At 41.2% G+C, this 26,851-nt stretch overlaps 1 protein-coding gene across 4 annotated transcripts in view; it reads right to left on the reverse strand.

Moving 5' to 3' along the window:
- Positions 1-26,851, reverse strand: part of MCTP1 (multiple C2 and transmembrane domain containing 1) — a 286,934-nt gene that overhangs the window by 193,102 nt on the left and 66,981 nt on the right. Inside the window, exon 1 of one of the 4 annotated variants that reach the window (XM_074569630.1) lies at positions 2,434-2,706. The exons of the other annotated variants lie outside the window; for them this stretch is intronic. The gene's annotated coding sequence lies outside the window, so the exon portion shown is untranslated. Of the gene's footprint in view, positions 1-2,433; positions 2,707-26,851 lie in introns of those variants that run through there. 4 annotated transcript variants of the gene reach the window in all.

Raw genomic sequence — 26,851 nt, forward strand, 5'->3', positions numbered from 1 at the left:
TGACGAAGGGATTGGAGCATCTGTTGTATGAGGAGAGGCTGAGAGAGCTGGGACTGCTCCACCTAGAGAAGAGGAGTTTCCTATCCAAGAGGGAGGTCCTACTCGTGTGTGTAATACCAGCCAGGCTCTTAGCGGTGCCCTGTGACAGAAGAGGCATATTGCATATTTCATTTTAATTGTGAGAAAAAGCTATTTTTCCTGTATGGGGGTGGTCAAATACTGGAACGAGTTGCCCAGAGGGTGCCCCTGAAGATACTCAAAACCTTCTCTGACGTGGTCCTGGGCAACCTGCTTGAGATGACCCTGCTCTGTGCAAGAGGTTCAACTGGGCTATCTCCAGAGGTCCCAGAAAACCTTGGCTGTCCTGTGACTCTCTATTACTTTGAAATATCATAATAAATAAAGCATACGCTGACATCAGCTACCTTTCCTCAAAGCGTTGCTTTGCCTTCCACTTCTGGCTGCCCTGGTACGGCAGTGCTGCAGTTGGCATTCAGAGCTACCACCCTCTCCACCCCTTATGCGCACAGCATGGCCAAGACACACATCAACCCTGAACATGTCAAAACAAGCCTATACATATATCTATGCCTTGCATTTACGCTGCAATGTTCACATATGTTGCAACTTAAACCCTTCCCCTGCACGTTCCAGTCTTTTTCTGTAAAGAAACCCATTACTTTCAAAGGTACACCAAGACATACTGTGTATGACCAGATAAACACGAGGTCGCTTCCCGCATGCACCCGAGAGTGCATTTACCTGCACTCTCAAAAATCCTGAGAGTATAATCTTTTTCAGAAATGAAAAAAAAAATTGCTTCTTTAAGCAGAATAAATGAAAATCATCATGAAGCAAATTAGATATGAGTTTCGTCTGTGAAGAATTGTTCTGTTCCCAGGACAAGCAAAAAGAACGAGCACTCCTGTGCGATTCTGGTTTTAAGAAGATTATTGGAAGTCACATTGGCTGTCTGAGTACATTTGTGCAAGTACACAGGCACTTGCACTCACGAACACGTGATTTATGCACAAAGTAAATGGGGAAATAAAAGCAATCTGTTAAGTGGATGAAAATGACACTGAAAATACAAAAATCACATACTTTTTTCTGTCTTGAATAAACCTTAAACTCCTAAAGCTATTGAACTGTGAAGCATTAAAATCGTGTCTGCATTTCCCTTTTCTAGTTTTTCCAAAGACTAAGTTTCAGGCAGATGCAGCACGATCCTAATTTCTGACAGCTAGCATTTCTGCCATCTCTAGAGAAACTTGCAATATCACGCACAAAAATCCTCTCACTTGCCTGAAGAGTGCAGAATTACACTGCAAGTTCTGTCAAACATGGCACATGAAGGATAACTCAAATGGGAACCAGAGACAGGTGTCACATCCATATCAAAGATGATCTGTGAACAATTAGCTCTCTCCATTTCAAAATGAGATAAATACTGAAGCCAACATACATGCCATATGCATCATTCTCTTTAAAAAAAGTCATCTTCAGTCATTGTATTTAAAAATACACTGTCCACATTTTCACAACAGAAAACCATATTAAAATATTCTTAATTTTCCACATTATTAATCATAATCAATTAGATACATAAATATACACACACTGTACATAACCTAGGTTATTCAGAAGGAGCTTTATATTTCAATTACATGACAAAGTTATATTTCAAATTTTGGGAAATATAACTAGCACAACATGGCATTTGACTTATTTTTAATTAACTTTAAAGCAAATACAGCGTTAGTGTTGCTATCAGTAAAACAACACTAAACTGCTTCTAAGAGGAACTTCCTTAGTGCTTGCTGTACTCAAGAGTTCAGAAGAGCAATGTTACAAGCATAACACTGGTCTGTAAAACACAAACAGCAAAAAACATTTTAAAAATAAGATTCCAATTTTACAGTGAAAGCTAGATTTCTTCAACCTTGTGCTGCCTAGATATTTAGATATGTTCAATTGCCATTAAGGAACGACAGTGTGCTACAGCCACAAAACCCATCAAAATACACAAACTACTCAGCAGAAGACAGGTATCCGAGAGCAATTGAAAAGGAAGAGGGACGGTGCTCCAACTACCAGACCCGTCAGTAACTAAATAAACAGATTCTTCCATTAACATGGAGAATTCAGGAAAAGAATGACAACTGTGAGATTTCAGAAAATCTCCCGTATTATAAACTACTGCAGACATCAGTCTGTGATGCTGAGTGATGCTTCTCTCCGTGTCATTTCATACGCTCTAATCTGAAGGAGCAGCTTTCCTCGTTCTGTATTACCCACTTAGGGCATGCAGTTTCCACCAAAAGCAAACATTTAATTATTTTCAAAACAGAGTTTTAAATTACCTCCGTTTTAAAGCAGGATGCATACTATATCAGAGCACATTAGACCTTATAAAAAAAGCTAAATTCCTACCTTACACAGTCCAAACTGAGAAGTTCCTCCAGCTTTCACCTGTCTGAAAAGCCAGGAGCGAGTTACAGGACTGAGTCAAGCACCTTTTCCTTCAGGGAGATACCTGCGGACGGGAGGCGGGCTGCGGGCTGGCAGCTGCTCGGGGACGCGGCTCACCTCCAGCTGGCAGCAACAGCCCTGAGCACACGCCGTGCGCCCGCCGCTGCCAACTGCAGCCGCTCAGAACGAGAGTCAGATCAGTCCCGATACGTGAATATGTTTCAACACAGAGGAAATGACTCAACTATCTTCACATCTTTAAACACTGAAAGCTGCTTCCTCCCCCCCTTCCCCCACTGCAGATGAGGGTGTAATAAGAAGGGTTCTCCCGCTTGTTTATTAACTATGGGTGTGAAACAAATACTAAAGCTCAACTGGTGAACTGTAAATTACAGATCATCCTTACGCTTTTTCTTCAAATAATGTCTCGAGTGGAGAAATACTAAACTTAAGTGTTTGTTTTAACAAGTGCATATGTAAGTATTCCATGAAAATAAAAGAGAACACATCCTTTCTATCCTAAAATATTAATTCTGAAGATATTTTGAGATTTTAAAGCAGTATGCAGATACCACCTGATATTCACCTCATAAAATTTCAAAAAAATTCCTTCTTGGCCATTACAGAAATATCAGAAGCTGAAAAAGAAGGAGCTGAGATAAGAAGGAAACGATAAAAATGTAGATTTTATCCAACTGAATTTCAGTATGCATTCAGGTATAACCGAATACGTATTTCACGACTGGATATGCATTGTTATTTGTTTAGCATTAGAGCCTGCCCAGTCTTACATACCTGTAGTGTGACACTTAAACTATTTCCTTAATCTCTACCCATTGAAGAAAATCTTGGTTTAATTTAGCTTGAATCTCGAGAGAGAACTGGCTCTCCTTAAAATCTCTGTGTCTTGCAAATTTTGTAGTCCTTTCTGTTCCTTTAACATCCCTCTGTGTCAGGCTGCTTCTGATCTATGGGTTCTCAGTTTTCTGGGGTTTGGTTTCTCTGCAGTAAATATAATATTCCACAAGTGATGAGAAACGAGAACCACTTGGAAACACGGATTCTCTCCTTCTAGACCTCTCCATTCCACAGAGACACCCCTGGATGCTTGGGACCCCTCTCAGGTTGGTGCAGTTCACCTGGGAATACGCAAGTCTAGATGTAAATCCAGTGGTGTGATTCTGAAACACTTGTTTTAAACCTTATGGATAATCAGAAAGCACACAGCAGACTGCAGCCAAACCACTTTCCTCAGGATTCATATGTAAAACATTGAAATACCTCATTTATTATGTATCATTAATGGCTGTAATGAAGCATCATTAAGAGTTCCAGATTCTTCCCTCAGTGCCACCTTGCTACAAAGCAGAAGAGTTTGGCGGAATTAGTTATCTCGCATCACGTAGTAGCCAACTCGCGCACTAGACTTGGTCACAGTGTTCCACCTTTTTCTTTATTTTAGATTAGTTTATCACTTCAAAATGCTTTTGGCATTCACTTCAGGACAGAAAAATAAAAATCACCCCTAAAGAAAAAAGATCACATGTCAGAATCACTCACCTAAGGAAGGAGCCTGTGACTACAGGTTCTGATAGACCTGGATGAGATGTGATACACTGAAATAATAGAAATCATAGGAGATGGGTGCAGAAGAAACCTCCAGATGTCATCACTCCCATAGCATGAAGAAAGATCACATATGTGACATATATATGACACACATGTGGCCACTACCAACATCTCCATGCCAACAGGTGAAGACAACGTACATTTTGGCAGACACTATGAGCACCCAGAAGTACCTTAGGGGAATAAATTAATAAGGAGTAAAGCATCTCCTTCCTCTACTACAAGATGTATTTTCCCCAAACCAGCAAAGTTTTATTTAAAAAAAATGACACGGACTGATGATTTTGTTATGAAGATAGGGATCTGTGTAGCTTCTGTGGCTTCAGGTGCAGGCACCTGCCCTTGCCTGTATCATTTAATCCCTCTATGCCTCATTTTCGACCACTGGAAGCAGGGTAATAATTCTCCCCGACTTTGCAGATGAACTGCAGAGCACTGGGATATTGCTGTGAGAGGGTCCACGAAAAGAATCGTAACATTTGTTACGTCCCTGATTGCAGCTCCGGAGAACAATGAATTCATTTTTAAGTAGTACATATGTTGCTGTCCTCATTTAATGGCAATTTCCAAAGAACTTCACGTATTTTCCATAGAGGGAAAGCAAGCAATGGAGGACAGAACACTACAGAAAGAAGAAATTGTAAGGTGTACGTTTTTTTAAGCAATGTCATCTATCACTGCTGTCTGCCTTCAAAGGCAATAAACCCCATCTGCTCCAAACTAATAAATACCAAAAGACAGGTTCTTTCATATGGTCAAAACCCATCTGGGAAGAGCTCTTTGCAGAAGTGGCTTGAAAGATGGTAAAACAGCCATCACTTTTCATGATGATAAAAGAAAGCACTTTGCTTCTCAAGACAACAACATGATGAGACAGGGATGCTGCTGACAGGGACCCACCCCAACCAGTCCCTTAGACTTGTGGATACAACAGGGAGACGTAGATCACTAAATTTCCCACCAGGCGCACTCTTGGGAAGGTAACCTCTTCTTGAGCGATGCCTCCTGAGCTCCCCCTCATCCCGCCAGTCCCAACAGCCACTCTCCCACATCCCCATGCTGAGGACTTCCCCCAAAGCCATGGATGACTTCTCTTCCATGACAGCAAAGGGGCAAAGGACATGAGCATGGACCGAGAAGTGCCATCCAGAGCGGTCAAGGGGGTGCTTGGATGAAAAGTGGTGATACTGAGCACCCCACATGACAGCACACATGCAGTGCTGTGCACCTCCCACAACACTGGCAGGAAGTCTTTTTGCGGTCTTCTTTTTTTCGTTTTCAGAAGGTGCCTCTCTCCTTTGTTTCTAAAGGCACATGAATTGTTACTAACAACTGTTTTGCAAATTTGGTTTCTGAAGCCTTGTTACAATGGACGAGAAATCAGTCATTTGGAAGGTAAAACAGGTCTCGTCTCAGCTCTCTGCTGTGAGAAATTAAACAGCAGACAATGGACCTGCAATGCTGAGTAAAGTGTCTTTAAAATGTGCATTTTCTGCTGGAGCTCAAATGCCAATAAACACACTATAAAAGCACTTTCTACAGAATCCATGCACATTTCAGTTAGATGACTTCACTTTTGAAGCAATTGTCTGAAAAGATTCTTTACTCATATTCAGAAATAATAAACTGTTGATTAACTACACTCCAGTATAGTAATTTGAGAAACGCATTCTACATTGACCTGAAAGAGTAGAACAACTAGCTTCCGCTGTTCCACTTAGACAACAACGGTGTTATTTTTCTTAAGAAAACTTTACAGCTTCGTGAGCAGCATCCAGTTTCCCAGAGTTTGCTGCACCAATCAAAAAGAAAACACTACCTACAAGAGTTTTGTAACGTTGTTCCCCGATTTAGCATTCTAAATTAATACAGAATTAATGAGATGGCTCCTGTTGGTATTGGTACAATAAGGGGAAAATAATTTTCATTTAATGAAAAGAGTAATTGTAACCCTGCAACAACATCTGACTAGAAGGATACAAGTATATTGCATTCAATATTAAACTGACAAATACCGTATTTCTTTCAACTCAAGAACTTTGCTTAATGCGACAGCATTTTTTTCTTAATTTCAGAGGAGGACTTTCACTGCTGGTGGACACCTAATCTTCTAATGACAGGCACGTTTAGCAGCACTTGGGTCGCTCTGTGTGCAGCAGAAGGATGTCTCGGGCTGCGCAGACAGGGAGGACGATGCCAAGCCAGCGCTCCCTCCGCCATTCACACTGTGGGGCCTTAAATTCATCACCGAGAGACAGGACAGCAACCACAACCATAACAGCAACAGTTAAATAGTGGTACCAAAACTATGACGCAGCTAGTGTGAATAATTTATGTGAGTTAAAACTACTAACAACAATTTCCCTATACCTTGACCAATGCCTCCGAGTGTTCTCCTTTGTCTAGTGACAGCATCCTTCATCTGAATTTCTTATTAATTACATCTGCCCACATGAATTATTTCTGCAGATGGAATCAAATACACTTATTGAGTTCCCTAAGAAAATGTGAAAAAGCCCTAAAAAATAAATAACTATTTTACTGAGTATGTACGCCTTTACGGGCTTCTGGCTCTACCCCAGCAGACCACTAAGGAATTGGCTGCTGCCAGCTGGAAAGAAAACTCAAACCAGCTGCTCCTTGTGGGCTTGGGAATGAGAATTCCAGTCCTGCCCACCCTGAGCACACCTCTCCAGAAAGCAGCCATGAGAGCGCATCTTCCTCCTGAGACGACCGGGCTTCTCATGCCCATCTGCCTGATATACAAATGACAGGTGATGAGGAGGAAGAGGCCCTTCAATACAAATCAGGGCAAAAACTTCAAACAGAAGGACCACAGCTGTCCTTCCACGAAGTTCACAACAAACCCTGTAGAGGGGATTTCTGTAGACACAGCGAACGGCGAGTCTGGAACAAAAGATCATCCATGAATTTCCCATGGAAGACAGTATCTACCAAACAGTCTGCCAGAACGCAGTTATCTGCCACCAGTTCCATCGCTCGCACTTTCACGCTACTAGACAACAGAGAGTAAAAACGTTTGTTCACAAAAGAATTGCCTGACGTGGGGATATGGGAGAGGCTGTTAAATCAAGACTTAAAAGAGGAAAACACAAATACACAATGTTTAGACCAACAAGAGTTCCAGAAGGCCTGGAACAGCTGCTGCAAACAGGCACTGATGGTGGGGCCCGGTCCTGTGCCACCACATCAGGCAGAGAGCGTGGTTTCACTGAACTTTTGCAGCAAGCCTGCTCACCTGGGAAGAGCCAGCAGCCTACACCACAGCCTAGCTCACAATAAATCTTTAAAAATCAGAAAGATTATATGGTAAGATGCTTGTATAGAGCAGTGTGGAAGAATAAAAATTAAAAGCAACCAGAAAACCAGACAGGGGTGTGATTTGTTTTTCCACATTTTACATTACTACTGCAGTTCACACTGGTTATCTGATCCTCTGCAATGTATAAATACCTAAAGGTCTGGGGAATTCCACAGGCAGTGCGGCTCACCTACTGCTGGCACCTAGTGGCACCCACTTGTGCTTTGCTCATCTGAAGAAGCCTATTTGCTTGCCAGATAGACCAAAGCTGGTAAATTCTAAAGGAGGTCACCAAAACCAAGGTGGCATCCTGCCACGATGAGATGACTGGCTTACTGGGTGCAGGGAGGGCAGCAGGTGGTGTTTATCTCCACATTAACAAAGCTTTTGGCACCATCTCCCATAATTTCCTCACTGACGAGCTGACAAAGCATGGCATGCCTACGTGGACAGAAAGGTAGGCTGAAGAGTGGCTACACCACCAGGCTGAGAGTGGTGCAACCAGCGGTATAAGGTCCAGCTGCAGGCTAGTCACCAGCAGCGTGCCCCGAGGAGCAATACTGGGGCCAATATGCTTAGTATCTTCTTTAGTCACCTGGAAGACAGGGCAGAGCCTGCCCCTCATCATTCACAGATGGTGCAAAACTGGGAGAAGTGTCCAACACACCAGTCACGCTGCCATCCAGAGGGACCTCGACAGGCTGGAGAAATGGGGAAGTGCCAAGTCCTGCCCCCAGAGAGGAACCATATACCAGTAAACACTGGGGCCCTGGAGTACTGTGTCCACCTCTGGAGTCTGTAGCACAAGAAGGACACGGACCTGTTGGAGTGGGCCCAGAGGAGGGCCACGAAGATGATCCAAGGGCTGGAGACCCTCTGCTGTGAGGACAGGCTGAAAGAGTTGGGATTGTTCAGCCTGGAGAAGAGAAGGCTCCGGGGAGACCTTCTAGCGGCCTTCCAGTCCCTGAAGGGGGCCTACAGGAAAGCCGGGGAGGGGCTGTTGGCAAGGGCATGTAGCCATAGGATGAGGGGCAATGTTTAAACTCGAGCAGGGCAGGGTTAGATCAGACATTAGGAAGAAGTTCTTTACGCTGAGGGTGGTGAGACACTGGCCCAGGTTGCCCAGAGAGGTGGTGGAGGCCCCGTCCCTGGAGACATTCAAGGCCAGGCTGGATGAGGCTCTGAGCAACCTGATCTAGTTAAAGATGTCCCTGCTGACTGCAGGGTTTTAGACTACATGACCATTAGAGGTCCCTTCCAACCCAACACATTCTATGATTCAATCATCTGGAAAGCAGATCTGCAGAGAAGGTCCCAGTGGACACCAAACTGATCGTGAGACAGCAACCTGTCCTTGCAGTAAAGCAGACCAACAGCTTCCAGGGCTGCACAAGGCAAAGTGTGGCCAGCAGGTCACGGGAGGTGATCCTTCCCCTCTGCTCACACTGGTGAGGCCGCATTTGTAGTTGTATGTTATGGGCTGCCCAGTATATTAAAAGCAAACAAACAAACAAACAAACAAGACATGGAATTATTGGAGTGAGTCCAGCAAGGGACCACAAAGATAATGAAGGGATCAGAGAGCCTGAAGAGATATGAGAGAGGCTGGGAGAGCTGGGACTGCTCCACCTGGAGAACAGAAGGCTTGGGAGATCTCTTCCATGGGTATAAACACCAGATGAGGGGAGTACAGAAGATGGAGACAGTCTCTTCTCAGCCGAGCCCAGTGACAGGACAAGGGGCAATATGCACAAACTGAAACACAGAAAACTCCATTTGAACGCAGGGAGAAAAGGTTTTTACTGTGAGGGTGGTCAAACACTGGACCAGGTTGCCCAGAAAGGATGTGGTGTCTCCACCCTTGGAGACACTCAAAACCCAACCAGACACAGTCATGGGCAACCCGCTGTAGGTGACCCAGCTTTGAGCAGGTTGGACAAAATGATCTCAAGAGGTCCCTGCCAACCTCAGCCACCTGATGCTTCTGTGAAAACCTTTGCATTTTATCTGATAATGTAAAAAGAACAGAACTGTTTGGGGACCTGTTGATGAGAATCTCATTTTCCAAGACACTTCAAGCTAATAGTCTTCCTACATTTGCTGATGAAGTAATTACCAATACTAAATTAACTTAAGGAACCATATAATAAAGGTCAATTAAAAAAAAAAAAAGGTAACAGTAGGTCCAGGGAAAATGCATATTAGGAGAATAAATAACAGATATCAATCATTATTTTATTACAAGCTACTCAAATATTTGGGTTTATATTCTCTAAACTCTATACAGATGATTTTGCTTGTAGATGCGTACAATACTACAAAGAGTATGTACAAAAATGTAACAAACTAGATTACTTAGACAATGGTTTTCCAAGCACTTTAATGATTTAGTGACTGCTTTGATAAAAACGACAGGATAATGCGTTTTCTTGCTCCATAAGGTATTCTGAAATTTCTCATTTCAACTGAACAGACCGTTGTGCACAGAAACGTTCAGCGCTACCATTAACATACACATTGGTCCACCACTCCCCACAACACTCGTATTCGGAGCTCAAAGGCTTGTTCACAAACCACATGCCCCAGCATCTCTGCAAGCCATGAGCCTCTGCTGTGGATGTGCACAATGATTTAAATATTTACTTTGTTTTAGTTATGATTGTGTTTCTGAAGCAGCTTGTTAACTTTAAAAGGTATAAATTATCAAATGGTACATAGGTTTAGGGACAAGGGCAGGCTTTGGACTTCACAATGTGATAAAATTATATCTGCTATGGTGTAAAGTTAGCCCTTCACATCCTCTTATAAACAGTTCTAATGCAAAATCTGACCTTGGTTGTTCAATAAAAGAAATTTTGACAAATTGTACTATTGGATTATTTGCTATTTGATTTAGACTGTATTCTGTTTTAGACCTCATTATTAATTATCAGATACTGTGCTTTAAACTTGAGGAGAACTGTTAGTAAGATTTAATAAATCAGAAAGTTTTGTCAACTTGAAATGCCGACTTACATGCCACATTTCTTTTCATTTTTTTTTAATTTAGCAAAAGGATAGCATCTATGATGATTCAATATTGGTGGAACACTGTCAAAAATAACTTGAAATTGAAATTACCGTGCCCTCTTTTTACTCCTCAGCAATTGTAGATTTCTAAATTTCACTTACCTTATTAATACACATACACTAACATCTGAAGGGTCATCCGGGGATGATATCTGACTTTTGCCACACTATGATAAACTCAAGCTAAGAAGCAATTGTATGCTTCCATTAATTATAGAAAGGAGAGCAAATAAGTACAATCAATAGAGAAAGCTATCTCTATAGTAGATTTGTGCTTGGAATCAGATGGAAATGTAATTTCTCTCCTTTCCACCAGACCTAATCTTTTCACAGCTTCACTTGACTTAAAGCGTATGTAGTTTGTGGAGGAGAGGGGGGGGGTAAAGCAACTGCATGTTCCTTCTGAAAAGCAAAATGAAGTTTTGCTTGAGCTAGGAAATACATAATCTATGCCAACATAAGCACATTACGGATAGATGCACTCCAGAAAGAGTCACCATGTCCCAAGTTACCCAAAACCAAAGCTGAAACACCTTATTCTTCATCTCTTACCAGGAAAAGCTAGCAAAAAAGAGAGCACCTCTTCTTTTAAAGCACTGCGGAATCATGCAAATGCAAAATGCATTTTGATGCATTTAAAACTTAGGTCCAAAAAAGGCGATGATAAGAGCTAATGGAGTTGTACTTATTTATTTATCTTTTTAAGTACATATTTACTTATCCTCAATTAGGAATTTAGTTTCACTGCTCATGCATAATGGAAGATAATGTCTATAGTATACATACATAAATTCCTGGAAATATTCCTCTAGGCCTTCTGGATTGTATACATTGAAACCCATTCTAGAGCTGCATTACAAAATCAGTTTTCATTCATCTCTGTGACACAACCGAACACAACTCGAGATGATTTTGGTTACACTACTGCCCTGCTATATAAATCAGACAATCTGCTCAGGTGTGCCTACACACAGTGCAACTCCATGCGGAATCCCCTAGCCAGCCATGAACAACCTGGTTCCAAAATCAGGAGCTCAGAGTTGGGCATAGATGACCAACTCCATGCTAACACATGCCCCTGGGACCTTAAAATGTTATTTTTCTACATCGCCTTTTGATGATCTATGAAGGTCTATAGTGACATGTGAATGGGAGAAGCTAATTCAGGACAATACTTAAGGTTTTTTATTCTCCCGTAAACACACTCCTAAGCCTGTCGCCGTCGCCATGCAAAGCAGGTTAATGTATCTTTTCACATCTTCACACAAATGGGCTAAAGCAACTCTTATCAGATGAAATATCTGCCAGTATTTCTGGCAGAATTCACACCCTTGGTTTCTTCCTGCCCTCTGGCTTTGAATACTTAGGACACAACATACTTGATACGTTTCTCGTAACTTGCTTCGGTTAGAGCTCTTCTGTGTATTTCTTTTGCCTACCCTCACATCTTTCAAATCATGAGAATTCTTGGGGGAAGAAATCTATCTTGATAGCAACATGACAGGCAAAGCTACCGTAGATCTTAACACTTACTTCACCTATTTTATGGAAATCACAGCTTTCTTCCCCTAGTTCCCGAGCTGCCTAACTTTTTGACAGTGGACCCATAGGTTTTCACTTGGTGGCACAAGCCATTGGATTTTGCCCTGAAAAAGTCAGTTTGTGCTCAGTAAACTAAGGGGAAACCACAGCTAACACGCAACAACACAAACTTAGATTAAATCCTAACTCTTTCCATATTATCTAGTACATACTTTATTTGAAATTTCTGGTTCTGTTCTTGTCACCTGTAAAATACATCTCTCGGATCAGCTGAGTAAAAAACTGTCCAGAGATCAGACAATAAAGGGCTGTTGAAATGCTTATGCAAAAGGAACTCCTGGTAAAGAATAAACCCTAATGCAAGCACTCATGTAGAATTCATAGATGTCATTATATTTCCCCAAATGAGAGATTAACATCTTAGTAGAAATTCTAGGTCTATAAATACAATCTTGAGTAGCATCCATTTTAAAACTCACAATTTTGAAATGCATCTTTATAGCTCAACTTGAACTTCCAGTATCTGATGCAGGAGGTTAGGGCTCATGTCTGTGTGGAGAACCAGGGGATGCAAAAATTTTAAAACATACACGCACACACTTGCCATTCTGCTACCGATTTCTTCTTCCTAACAGCCAAAGTCTCTGTGAACTAAGTACCCCTTAAGATGACATGGAAAATAATTTTGTACAAGGTCTTGCATTTTACCTAATCTGAAAAACCATCAAGGATTTTTAAATAAGCAGTTACTCACGTAAATCAGAGACTATCCACTTACAGTTACATACTTACGTACTAAGAGAGCTACCAACTTAATAAATGCTAATGAAATTTAAGAAAAAGCTCTATGAAGAACAGAACCGCCTCAGTTTAGATTCGTAGCCCTGGTGCAATGCAACTGCTGAAGACATGAACTTGGTATAGGCAGACCCTTGAGAACTGAGACTGGTTCATACCTCTGTATTTAAACCACTGAAAATGTACAGTGTACCTTCATAGGCACAACGGGCAGTTTCTGCGTTTGTACGTCTTTCTCTTCCACTGCTTAAAAATACTTAAATACTTTTTAAAACAAATATTATGGCAGAGGGTACAGTTCAGACGTCAACTGAACATGCATTACGCAGACCTTTGGTTAGAGCAGAATCCCAAATTAAAAGAGAAGGAAGAAGGCTCACAGAGTGGTATGACAGGTTATATACTTCTGCTACAAAAAAGCCATAGAGGAAAAAAAAAAAAAAGAAAAAAAAAAAGAGGTCTGTGATGAATTAAAATAGCCTGAAGTCATGCTAAAGGAATTAAAAGCAGGGGTTTTGAGTAGCTTTATAGACTTGTGTAGATCACCTTGTAGAATACATCAAGTCCATCAACTACTCTACTTATAAACTTAAGACAACTTTTTTTCCGGAACTGATTAAAGAAACACCTCAGACAGCACAAATATCTCATTCACCTAAGATGCCCCTTCGCATCCCGTGACTTTATAAAGGGGTTATATGCCCTTTACAATAAAGCAGTCGTCTTCAATACATCAAAGACATGACCACCATGAAAGTGCTCCAGTTAACCTTCTGGACTTTCCTTTTATAACCACCACAGTGAAGAGGATGAAAGCTGGGACACAGCCACTAAACAGAAAGGGACATAAAAACCGTTAGAAGTAATACAAAATTCATAAAGATATTTCCTCCAAATCAATCTAGCACCAGATTTTAACTTTTGTATTAAAGTGCAATTTTGTGTGTAATTTTATGTGCAATTTTGACTAAGGAAGGCCATTATAAATAGCACTGTATTGTGTAGTGGTAAGGAAGGAGACAGTTGAGACTCTTCCTCTGGATGTGGTATTTTGTCCCTTTTCCAAGGAGCGAGCAGAGATGCCCAGGTCCAGAAGCAGTGCTGGCCTGTGAATTCCAAGGGCACCTCTCTGACATTCGGCTCTTCAGCTGGAGGAGGTGCAGGATGTTCAGTTTCTTGTCAAGAAAATATCAATCATGAGATGTTAATACTAATTAATAGGTTAGTACTAGAACACCTCGCTGTAGCCATCTGTGTTACACAGGGAGCCTAAATGTGCAACTCAGGACTGTGCTTTTTGGTATCAGGCTAAGCACTTCTCAAATTTGCTCTGCTAATTGTCAGAAACTTTAAGTGCTTCAGTGACTTTGGAAATCTGTGTGTACTGTTTAGTAGTTGTTACAAAGCTTCAGTATCAGAATGCTTAATCTTCTTTCCATTATCACCTTTCAATTAATTTTTAGATAATTCCTCCTGGACAGTATGAACAGCCTAAGTGCAAAAATATAAAACTAATCCACTGTAAAAATTTATTTTCTGTGGTAAGCCTTGTTCTAGAAGAAGGGAATGGGCATTTTCTTATTCTAGTAGCTTGCATACTTTTTATCTTCAGAGAGTTTCTCTATGATTGTCTATATTGCTTTTTCTTCATTTCCATTATGATTTCTTCCAAACAACCAGAGAGCAGAATTTATCATGAGTTCTGGGGAAAGACTGGACCCAAGAGGTTTCAATAATTGAACAGACTGAGCAAAGCTTTGATTTGCTACAACAGGCATTTCCCAGTCTGGAAACCTGAGCTGAAGAGCAGCTCCTTTTTCGACTCGTGCCAAAATGCATTTGTGACACTTCCCCAGGCTTCTTCCCAAATCTGTGCTGGATTCACAACATCTTTGTAACTACAAATATTCAAGATGGACGGTTAGAGACAGCATTACATCAAATATTTGCTTCGGTGTTTCTCAAAGCACAGCCATTGCATGAACAGCACACGCCGCTCACTGGAACGCTGCAGACCTTCCTGGAGGAGAACAGGGAGTGCAAACTCTCTTCATCTCCTCTTGTGAAGTAAGACACCTCGTAACAGGCTGTATTTTAGAACCACATTTTAATTTATTCTTTGTAAGTAGGAAGGCATACAATTTGTACAAACACTTAAATCTCAGGAAGAAAAAGAAACACAGAGATGGCTTTTTGCTTAAATACGTCCAAAGCTTATCACACTACTAATCATTTACAAAAAGCCTTCTGAACATGTAAGTGCATATATTTGCATCCTTCCTTTAACAGAACTTAAGATTTTATTTGGAAAGAAAACATTCCTACCTCATGCTCAGCTTTCATCTGTCCTCATGCTCTAATTAGGCAATTAATTTAGCAAACAAGACTTAGAACATATCAAAGGGCCAGCACAGGCAGTTTGTTTTGTGGTCATACGGCAAGCTTATATTCACACTTGCAAACGTTAAGATTTTGCTGAAGAAACACACCAAGTATTTTCCACACAAACTTACACAGCAGGATTCTTGCTAAGATGAGCTGTTAGTACTAGGTCAAAATAAAGCTTCCAACAGCACATAGGGATTTCTTTCAGCATCTAGGCTGAATTCAGACCTCACAGACTAAGGTGTGTCGCAGCTTCACAGGCCCTCCAAATCCTCCTTATCTGCCATCTGCCCTGGAGGGTACCCACTCTCAGTTGCTACCTAGTGCTGTTCTTCTGAAGCTAGACAGAAACACAGACCTTCTCACTTGCCCTGAAAACTTGAACCTACGTCGTGCCCCTGCAGCGCAAACCCAGCTACTCCCCCCCCAATTTGACTTGGCACCGTCAGAACTCAGCTGAGCCTTCAGGCTTTCACAGAGTCATCTGGAAACGGCAGGAGGTGGCTGCGATGGCAGGGGCTGTCTTTCAGAACTTCATCACCCAAGAGGGTCCGAACAGGGGACTCCATCCCACACCGCCCCAAGGACCAGCCGAGGGGACCGCCGGTCCCAGCCCCTTTTGCTGAAGCTTTGCAGGGGAGAAAAAGTCACCTACAACGTGTCCCTTCCTCTGTTTTTATCCGTCTTCTGCAGATTTCTTTAAATTTCCACCCCGGGAGGGGAGACTGAAGTCGGGATTACCTTCTGGAAGGCGCGTCACTCTGTGAATGAATAACAGAGTCAGGCTTTCTCTCTCGAGCTCTTGTTCTCTGCTGACTTTAAGCCTGATCTGTACAGAGCGAGACTGATTCCTTTTAACTTGGCACAACAGGAAAGAGTGAGAATTACGAGTAACACGGTGTGACCAAGGGTAGGTAATTCAAGAATATGACTGAATTAGGTATTTCATAATTGCGTTTGGCATTCTCACAGAAATCACTTGCCCCCACATGAAAGCTGACACTGTTGAGAGATTTGAGAGAACAGCAATTTTTTCAACAAAGAAAATAGAACTGTGTAAGAAACCACAGGGTGCTAGAAACACTTTAAAGTGTGACCTCTTCAGCCAATGCCACCAACGTGTGCTGTGTCTTTAATTAAATAAAGGGAATTCAATAAAAATAGGAATGTGTTTCTTCAATTATTATTTTTACTAGATTTGTCAGTAAATAACTCCTATAGCAAACACGTACTGCAATTACCAATATTTTGTACAAGCTATGATAACTCACAGTAACAGTCAGTTATTAATGCTCCACTAACGCTAATTAAACCAAACCCAGAGCACTACTACCATTTCTCTATTTCTAGCATTTTTCTATCATTTAAAATTTAAATTAATTTTCCCTACCCTCTTTTTATTCACACAAAAAGATACTTCTGTAAAGAGTTAGTCCAAATATCCAAACACAAAACATATACATACTTCTCCAAATACTACACAAATGTTAAACTTACAATATTTTGAGCAGCCTGAGGTGACGGAGAAGTAATGAAAGGCAACCACAGGCTGGATGCTGCCAGATCATACTTATCTCCTTGTTTTAACTAGAGCTCATATGGGCCAGTCATGCAAAAGCCACCTTGGTGTGACCAGTAACTGCCAAGATACACAAGAAAAAGCACACTAACAGTCTTCAGCTTCTATCAATTATATCTAGGTAAAACCCCAGTGGCGGTACTTGTAATGTACTCCATTTTAAAAAAATACAAAATAGAACTAAAGGATTTGCCACATCTGCACATTCTCCTTGCAGTATAAATTTGTTTGGGAAAAAAATCACGGTAATAGTCCAGATATACAGCAGTAAATCACGACTGAAAGGCACAGTTTGAACACTCCCTGCTCAATGCACAAACTGCCACATCTCTCAGAATTTTGTCACTTAAGCCTCATGTCAGAAGGACACCTTACCTAAGAAAAATACTTTACAAAAACTATCAATTTAAAACACCAAAATTAGGCATCTACAATCTGTTTTGTTATTTTCAACCACGAGCAATGGATACAAAACCGATATATAAAAACTATATAAGCGGTACTTCATAGAAGAGAGGCAACAGTTGTCTAAATGCTTCCTAAACAGCACACAATCCTAGGCACCTCTGTACAGCCATTAGTGACAGTGAAGAGAACAATCAAGGAGGACGTATTGTGTCTATATTCCAAATAACACTGAGTATTTTCTTGGATGGGAAAGCTGAGCTTATTCCAAAGTTGTGGTGATAGGCAGGAAAGAGAAGATTGATGGACTCATGACAACAAGTTATCAGATTAGTTATTAGATTAGTTCCAGTCTTTCACTAGGGTAAAATGAAGAGATTAAGAGGTTGAGCAATGGATCCAAATAAATCTAAGAATGTGATGATAGTCCAGCTTTCCTACACATCACAGGACAGTTCGGCACAGACCTGCAGTAAGGCTGAATCTGAGCGATCGCTTTCCATCTAGGAAAAACCCTTCTCATGATTCCACAGTCTGCAAGACACAAACGTTTTCTAAGCAAAACCAGCTTCATGTCTTAGGTCACATTCTGCAGAACAAAACCAGTTCTCCTTCCAAGAGCTGTGCAAGAAAGGAGTTTCATCTATGTTGAATGTATTTTATTATGATCTCGAAGACATTTAAGAACATACATAAAATCACTGAAAAAGCCACGGAAGGAGAAAAGGCAAACATATGATCGTAACGCACATCATGTAGGAAGGGAGACCAGAATGACCCTGCAATAATCAAGCCCAAGCAGTTCAGAACTTGCCCATGAGTTGTATAATGGCAAACCTCCATGACAGGGCACTTGTTTATAACACTACAAAAGCAAACAACAGTTTTCAAACACTCCTTGGCACAGTCTTTCTGATAGGTTTATGTGACCTCCAGTAAAGTCAGGCACTGCTCAATGAGGTAATGCTTTACTGGGAAGCTTTTTGGTGTCTTTATGTAACCAATTCAGTTTGCCATTAAAGCGTTACCTGATTGAGTGATGTCTGACCTTACAGGAGGATTTTTGACACTGTCTTCACCATCAGTGATGAATTACATACCAATATAACAATGGATTACCCAGTTCTTAAGGTACAGAATAAAATAATAAGATGCCAGCTATAAGGTACTAATATAGCAATAGCCTTGTGAATGAAACGGGAAGTTTTCTGTTCTAGGGATTCCTGTGCCCATTAGAGAGGAGAAAGCGAGTGAATGGCACTGACTGCAGCAACCCACTGCAGCCTCCGCTATGGCACAAGTCCTGCAGACAATCCTCATCAGGGGCAGCAACGCATCAATACGGGGGGAAAAAAAAAAAAAAAAAAAGGAAAAAGAGACACTTCTTCCCTCTCCCTGCCCATTGCCTTCTCAGGCCTCACTGACTCCATGCCTTTGAGTATCAATGCTATTATACTTGGCAGTGCCATGGTGTGTTTTGTCGGCTGCTCCTCCCAGGAGCTGCCTCTCCTGATTCAGGGCTGCTGGGGGCCGCAGCCAGCACCTGAACCGCAGGGTGGACTAAGCGTGGCTGCCCCACTATGGGCACAATTAGCTGTTGTCAGGTCTGTTCACCTCCTCTCAAAGGTCAAGCTCACTTGGCTTTGACTATCCACAGAGCTGGTCTTCACCCCAGATGTGGCAAGAAGGCTTCGGTATTGTATACATGCGGAACGCACCTTAAGACACTACACCCATGACCACAGAGCACACAGTGACCTCCCTCCATCCATCCATCCATCCATCCATCCATCCAACCAACCAACAGCCTGAACCTGAAGAATACAGCCTGTCCTTCCCATCAGTGTATGCTCAGTAAGTACCTTGTGCACCACATCTGGCATTTCTTACTGCTTATCATCACCTATGGTGTGCCAATTACTTCCTAACAGGTTAATTGCTGTGTTTAAACACAAATCAGTGGCTGTAGGCTATATTTTTGGTAACCATAGCATGAAAACCAAACCGTTCTGACTCATACTTGCTGTCTCAGAAAGAGGAGGGAAGCCTGATTACAGTCTTGCTGGTGATACTGCTTTCTCCTTCTCCACAGCAAGGGAAACAAGAAGGGAATGAGAAGAGCTGCCAAGTCTAAATTTTTCGCAAGGTCTTGTCAGAAATAAAGCACTAATCAACCATATCCAGCAAGCTTCCAAAAGGAGCAAAAAGAAAAAGGGCACTGCCAATCTGTTCACCACTGACTGAACATGCTCTCCGTAAACCCAGAGCCATTGTGTTCGAATTCAAAGTTTTCACAGCACAAATAAGAAGGTTGGCACTGATCCTTTAAGAAATGTCTGACACGATTCTTCATTTTCTGGCATTTCAAGAACTAATAGACAGTTGGGTGATAGCCAACACAGTAGAGTGATAAAAAAAACCCCAGAATCACAACAGCCTGGTACTTCAAGCAAGCTCATGTCTTCTAGCAAATGAAAGATATAGATCAGAAAAAACTCCACATGCTGCAAACATCTTTTAGTGATTTACCACCGACAACAACATCTTCTCTTTCAGGATGTCCTCTATCTGAAGGAAATGAGTTGTTACCCTGACAATCCATCATTCCTGACTTCTTCCATGGTGACTAACTTTCAGAGTCACCAACCTTTACCAAGGAAAGCTTTCAAAGTCACTTAGATGTTTTACTCAATGCCCAACTCCGCAGCCTCAGCTCTTTTGATTTTTAATTTGTTTCTGTTATAACTTCCACTTTCTTTCACTAATTGGTGCTCCACTTCTAGCCTTTCAGGCTGCCACCTATCAGTCTTACATTTTAGAGCATAAGACTGCGTTAAAGGAAAAAAAAGAAATAAAAGTGATGCAATCCATAACATCCATTATCATGTATTTTATACATATGCAAAGATATATTTGCCTACATAGCTCTCTCTCTCTAGATATAGCCTATGTGTCCTTTGCACACTTGTCAGCATCTTCAAAATTACAGTACAAAGGCAGAATGGTTAAAAAACTTTTGTAATTTTTTTTTTTTATCTGAAAATCCAGAAATGAGTGCTCTTTCGTACTAGTAAACTGAAATTTCGCACTATACGTAAGAACTTCTAGTACATGTTTCAAAAGTTCGTTCATGAACGGCTATACTTTTTATTGAAGTGATAAGACTTTTATATCCTAAGTGACTAATCAGACAAAGACTGTATATATAATACTCTTTAGAAGTACAGTTTAAGCGATGCATCTGTTCCCAGTGACAATCAACCAATAGGTTTGCATCACTTCCTGACCAAAATAGTTCTCAAAGGCGAACAAGCCTCCCAGAAGCAACCAGAGTTGTCTGTATTAAGGCCACTTAAAGTATGGATGAGGCAGGGCAAGAAAGGTACTGCCAAAATCCAGATGATTCGCAGGAGTCTATTATACGAAACGGCAGTCAGATTACAGTGGTAACAGACACACTGGTTTCCCAGATGCTACTCAACAAACTGCTTCTGCTGCCTGTTCTTTTGTCTGGAATATAATAAACTATCAATATTAGATTTCAAAGTGAAGCATTTTAGTTCCATCTCGTACCATGCTCACAGCATGCAGTCTGACTTAAAAAAAAAAAAAAGGCAGGTTCATGTCTCTGTTATTTAATCTATCAGCAAGGATTCAATTTGGAACTCATCTTCAAATGTAAATACTGAAATAGTATCACGCACAGCAAAACAAAAGCACCGAGTATTTCTTTGTAAGAACTACTTACACTAGGCACTTTGCTTTTAGCAGTAATGTTTTCTTAAGGTTTCTCATTTCAAACAAATACATATTTATATGCACACACACACTCATATATATTGTGACACATTTCCAACAAAGCAAATGTATTTCTCCTGCTTTCCTATTATTATATGGTTTCTAACAACACAGGCTTTGGGCCCAAAAGATAAGTATCTGTCTCAATACTACCTGGATTAAAAAATGGTAAAATTTCTAAACAGATAAAGAGATAATTTGGAAAATTAATCACTGTCCCTTAGACTCACAGTAACAGAAGCTTAACATGGATTCGACAGTTTGCCTCACAGATGGAGACAGTACACACAGCAGACAACTTAAAGCATACTGAATTGCTCCACAACTCCATTTTCTATGGATGAAAGCAGATAACACATGAAGAGAGACTCATTTATTCCATAAATGTTGGGGTTATGTGGATACAACCATCTTAGTCCACTGCAGGTACCTGCCACCCCTTCACGCGAATGACCAGCGCTGCAGAAAGTCAGGCACAAGCAGATGCCGCAGCCTGGGCCTGGAGGAGAGGGTCTGCTCGACTCAATCCCATAGGAAATGAGAAACCATAGCCTAGAAAGATTCTGCATGGACTTCATTCTGCAGAGTGCCAAGAAACAATAGTTACCTCAGCAATTAGAAGTGAATATCCCTCATCACTATTATGCATTACTGAAATCTTAAATTATTACACTGACTTCCTCCTAGGGAATAGAGGTCATTACCAAAGCTATCACTGAGACAACTATTTTGCAGTGCTATCCAAGAGTCTCAGATGTCTGGCGAGGAAATATGTCATATATTACAACTATCTAAACTTTTGTGATACTTTTTAGACTTCTGATAAAATGTGCTACAGAGTTTGGAAAATACTGTACAAATTTTTGCTTTTACATTCCTAATGCTTACTTCCAATCCCTCCTTGAAGAAGTATAGTCCTTTTCTCCTACGTATTAGGGAATGAGGAATAATTTCTTTGAAAACAGACATCTGAACTGAAAAAGGAAGAAATCAGATGTATCAGAGGAGGATTGCCTTCTACCAGGCCTCTAAATCTCATTTCTAAAGTAAAAATGTATCTATAAAAAGCGAAATGAATCACTGAAATGCTACGGACATATAACTTTTAAATCACCAGAATGTTTTGTCAGTCACCAGACAAATATATTTTGAATCCTGAAGCATAAAAAAGGATGCACAATGGCTGTTAAACATTTTAAGTTGTTACTCAGGGGTCTTTTCTTCATGTGCAGCTAAAATTTGGAGTGAGAAAGCTGAATGTCAAAAGTATGTAATTGCACATCAAGATTTCACAAGATCATTGTATTAAAACAAGTAAGAACATGCAAATAGAACCATATACACCAAAAATTTATGACAGAGATGTTAAAAATCTCTTCTGAGAGAAATCAAAGTGTAAATTTAACTTATGCATACGAATTCCTAAGTGCATATGCACAAACACAGGAAATTCACCTGACATTACACTCAGTGAGTGGTACCATACAGTTCTTGACCTTGGCGCCCCACAAATCAACCGCTTTACCATTGCAGTGGATCTGTCAATTTCTTCCATTGAATCTTGCCTAAAACAAAAGATTTTTCAGGAAGCTACATCCCAGTGTGTTCCAATTCTATCTCCAAATGGTAGAATCAAACATAATCGGGAGGCTGTATTTCTGTGCTTTGTTAACTTTTCTTCCTTGACAACGTTAATTCACTTATATCTCATTAGTCATTCATGTTAAATCACTTATATCTCTGTCTTACAGTCTCAGCTCTATAGTATCACCTCGTAAGCCCCTGTAAGCTTCTGAAGCTTCATCTTCAGTGCACTTAGTTCAGATTATTGTTAAATATCTCAGATCCTGGCTGACAGTCTTCTAGCCAATCTTCTAGCTTTAAGAATGGAGATGAACAGTAACAATCTTCATATTTCTAATCTGCAGCTGCCCAGTTCTTTCCTGCTCTTTTCCTGCTTGCTTTCTATTGATAGGAGCACGTCCTTGAGTTTTAGAGAAATTTCTAGAATAAGACTGAAGAAAAAGCACTCTTTTACAGGGCATTCTTGAATCCAACCAGCAGATAATAAAAAGAAATCACTTACAAGGGAGTCACACTGATTTTCTTAATTGCTCTAAATAATCTTTTCTCCTGTATGATACAAGTCCACAAACAGTCCTAAATACAGAAAAAAATAGGCAGAATTTTTCTTTAAATCAGTCCATCTATTTTAGAGGAGTATACAGTGTAGTAAGTGACCAAGCAGTCTCTAACATTCAAAATGTTCCAGGGAACAGAAAAAAAATGGGCTCTGTTTCCAGTAGTTTTCTATAAATTCCATGAATTTTCTCCATCATTTTCCTATATACCTATGATAAGAAATCATGATTAAAATCTCAGTGAAACAAATTATGGGGGTTTCTTGTACCAGGGAGCAAATGCTAACTCATACGTGCCTGTCAGTACCCACTAGAGAGAATACTCTTCAAACTTGCTAAACAGGAGAAAATCTTCCCATGAAGCAACTCTTAAATCATTACTATGCTTCTCTTTCAACCCACACTGCATTTAATGCAGTTATTTTAAGTCTCTATGAAAAACCATGAGGAGAGATCATCAGAATTCACAATTACTGCTTTGCTTCACCCACACATTGTACCTACACTGTACTTCCTCCACTCAAGTCAACGTCCTGATCTTAAATGTTCCAGCCAAGGCCAAGCATTGAGCTTGTTGGCCAAGACACCTTGAGTGCTCGAGTATTATTTGCAGCTTAAGCATAGTGCCAGTTTAACAAATAACATCAAAACATATACACAGATGACCTAACCTGTCCCACAGTTTCAGTTACTGTGGTTTTCTACAAGGAAAACTGCCTACACGTCAAGTCAAAAAGGTCAATAGAAGACCGCGCCATGCCAGAAGTCCTGCAAGGACATTAATTCTGCTTCACTGAAATGCAAACATGAACATTTAACTATTTCGCTGAAGTCTGTAACAACTTTCAAACACCAGTGACTGCCAAAAGGACCAGCTGCATGCTTTGCCACAGGCCTCTGGCAAGTGGCACCAGCCATTCAACACACTCCTTCACCCTCCAAACGGGAAGTTTCGTTCCGAAGAGAGAAAAGGAATTGTCCCTAGCCACACCAAAAGCCCCTATCACAGCTTCACTGCCTGAGGCCTCTTGTTAAATATAGCGCAAACGCATGCTGTAAATTATGAAATGGTAGTATTATTCATGTTTAACTCTGCAAGTGCTGGCACACTGCTTCCAGCCTGTCACACCTCTGTCTCAGAAGAAGAAAAAACTTCACACCGCTTCAATTTTTCTGCCAGGTACCGAACGGGCCGTGAATAACACTGACAGGGGATGCTCCCAAACCCCTCCTGCAGAAATTATTTTCAAATGCTCCAATACAGTACTGTTCTGACGCACCACAGATGCCCGCAGAAACTCTGAGAAGTCCCCTCCAGTACAAATTACTTGAGCATTTTATGGAAGTGTTTTGGAGCAATCATCTTTAAAGTGTTCAAGTTATTGCCATTCACAATTACATCCGATGAAATTCAAGTACTTTCAGTCTTACAACATTACTAAATCCTCTCAAGTACAGTTTTTCCCTCAACTACCAGTTCTTTTGCAGTCACAGCATTTCTTCTATTATCCAAAACTAATTCACACAGAACTTCATAATCTTTATGATTAATTCTAGACAGCAGAAAAATAAATATTTGATACTTAAAACCCATATTCCACAACAGCAGACTTTGTAAAAAAACCTGTGCCTGGAAACAGAAAAGTGCATAAATTACCCATGAAATAGCAGGAAGCAAACCAAACACGCTGATACAGGCAAATAAGCACTGAATGAAATAAACTAGTAGTGTTTTAAGTCCTAGAGAGCTCTTTGCTTCTAAATTGTACCTTTATAGCTTATCTATTAGAAAGTGCTACACAAAAGCTGTATGGTAATGAGTTTCTTCTGAATTGCTCTCTTTTAGGTACATACTTACTGAATTACAGAAACATATCTAAATGTATCATTATTAAAACTATATTGAACTGCAAGTTATCTCAGAAATTGTCCAAACTTTACAGATGGGACAACTGACGCACACTGCTTAAATAAATGGCCAAAAAGGGCAACTATGTGGATGGGAGATGTCAGAAATAGTTTCTTTGCCTCTGCCTCTTGGTGCACTCAGCACAGGGTAAGGTCACGGTCCCGCAGTAACTTTCCAGTCAAACTTTAACATCTGACACTAGTAAATCCTTACGTCCTTGTTCTCTGGCTCTGGCCTACTCTCTCTGCAATACTCCAGCAGTGCAAAGCAACTGGAAACCCAGCAGCCCTGCCAGGGAAGGATTCCCCCGCGAGCCATAATCCCTGGGTGGCAGAGCACCAGCTGGATCGGCACAGAGACCCGGGGAGGAGAGCGGGGACCCGAGCCCCAACAAAGAGCCGGAGATCAGCTGTACTCCTGACAAAAGCCAGTCCAAAAATACACGCACGAGTTCCTTGGTGCCCATGGTGTCACCACCAGCAGCAGCTAATGCAGCAGCACTCAGCTCCTCATGGCTGAGCAGCTCCGGTCTCCAGGGACGGCCACACTTCTGCTGAAAGCCACAAATTACTCTTTTTATAAGCCAAATTTAAAATAACGTAAGTATCAAGAGGAGGTAATTACTCACTGAAGCATCAAGGCTCAGCTCCTCACATCTCTTAATTAGCTGCCACTAAAAATATAAAATCCTCATGTGAGAATGACACTCAATAGCCCTCAATTCAAGATATTACAGGAGGCTCAATGAAAAAAAAATAAAAATCAGATCACATAACAAAAAGCACTGCTATTGACAACAGCAACATATGTTCTCTAGCACTTAATCTTGGTACTACAAGTAAGAGTGATCCTAAAATTTGAATTAGGGACAATAAATTCATTTGACAAAAAATTAATCAGTGAGATTAAAAACCATTGTGGGAGTCTGAATCAGTCAAGAGCATGAACCAACAACTAGAATATTCATAATTCAAAAATTACAGTAAAGTCACTGCTAAGTTCAGAATGTGATATTATTATTGTATTTTTATGTGGACTAACTTTGTATCTCAGCTAAACTATGCTGAGATTGCAGCTCCATTTAAAACCTTGAAGTGTATGGTCCTTCAATTAATCATTTTACCCTAGTGCAAATTTGATTGAGCAAGCACTGCAGGACAGAGAGCTTTTTGCCTTTGGAAAGATATGGGTGGCTGAAGAAACTTCAAAAATGAGCAATTAGATTTTAGCTTTTATTTGAACTACTAATGGAAAATGGCAGTGAGTCATTTTCTATAACATTTATTTCTTCCCTGTCTTCACTGCCCATACCTTTCCAGCCAGCTTCAACAATTACTGCCTCCAGCGCTGGGGCACCAACAGCAGAAGGACACGGAGCTGTTGGAGCGGGGCCAGAGGAGGCCCCGGAGATGCTGGGAGGGCTGGAGCCCCTCTGCTGGGAGGACAGGCTGAGAGAGCTGGGGGGGTTCAGCCTGGAGAAGAGAAGGCTCCGGGGAGACCTTCCAGCCCCTTCCAGTCCCTAAAGGGGCTCCAGGAAAGCTGGGGAGGGACTCTGGAGCAGGGAGGGGAGCCATGGGACAAGGGGGAACAGTTTCAAACTGGAAGAGGGGAGATTTAGGTGAGATCTGAGGCAGAAATTCTTTGCTGTGAGGGTGGTGAGCCCCTGGCCCAGGGTGCCCAGAGCAGCTGTGGCTGCCCCATCCCTGGAGGGGTTCAAGGCCAGGTTGGACGGGGCTTGGAGCAACCTGGGCTGGTGGGAGGTGTCCCTGCCCAGGGCAGGGGGTGCCACTGGGTGGGCTTTA

This window comes from Larus michahellis, chromosome Z (assembly GCF_964199755.1).
Source record: "Larus michahellis chromosome Z, bLarMic1.1, whole genome shotgun sequence".
NCBI lineage: Eukaryota > Metazoa > Chordata > Aves > Charadriiformes > Laridae > Larus > Larus michahellis.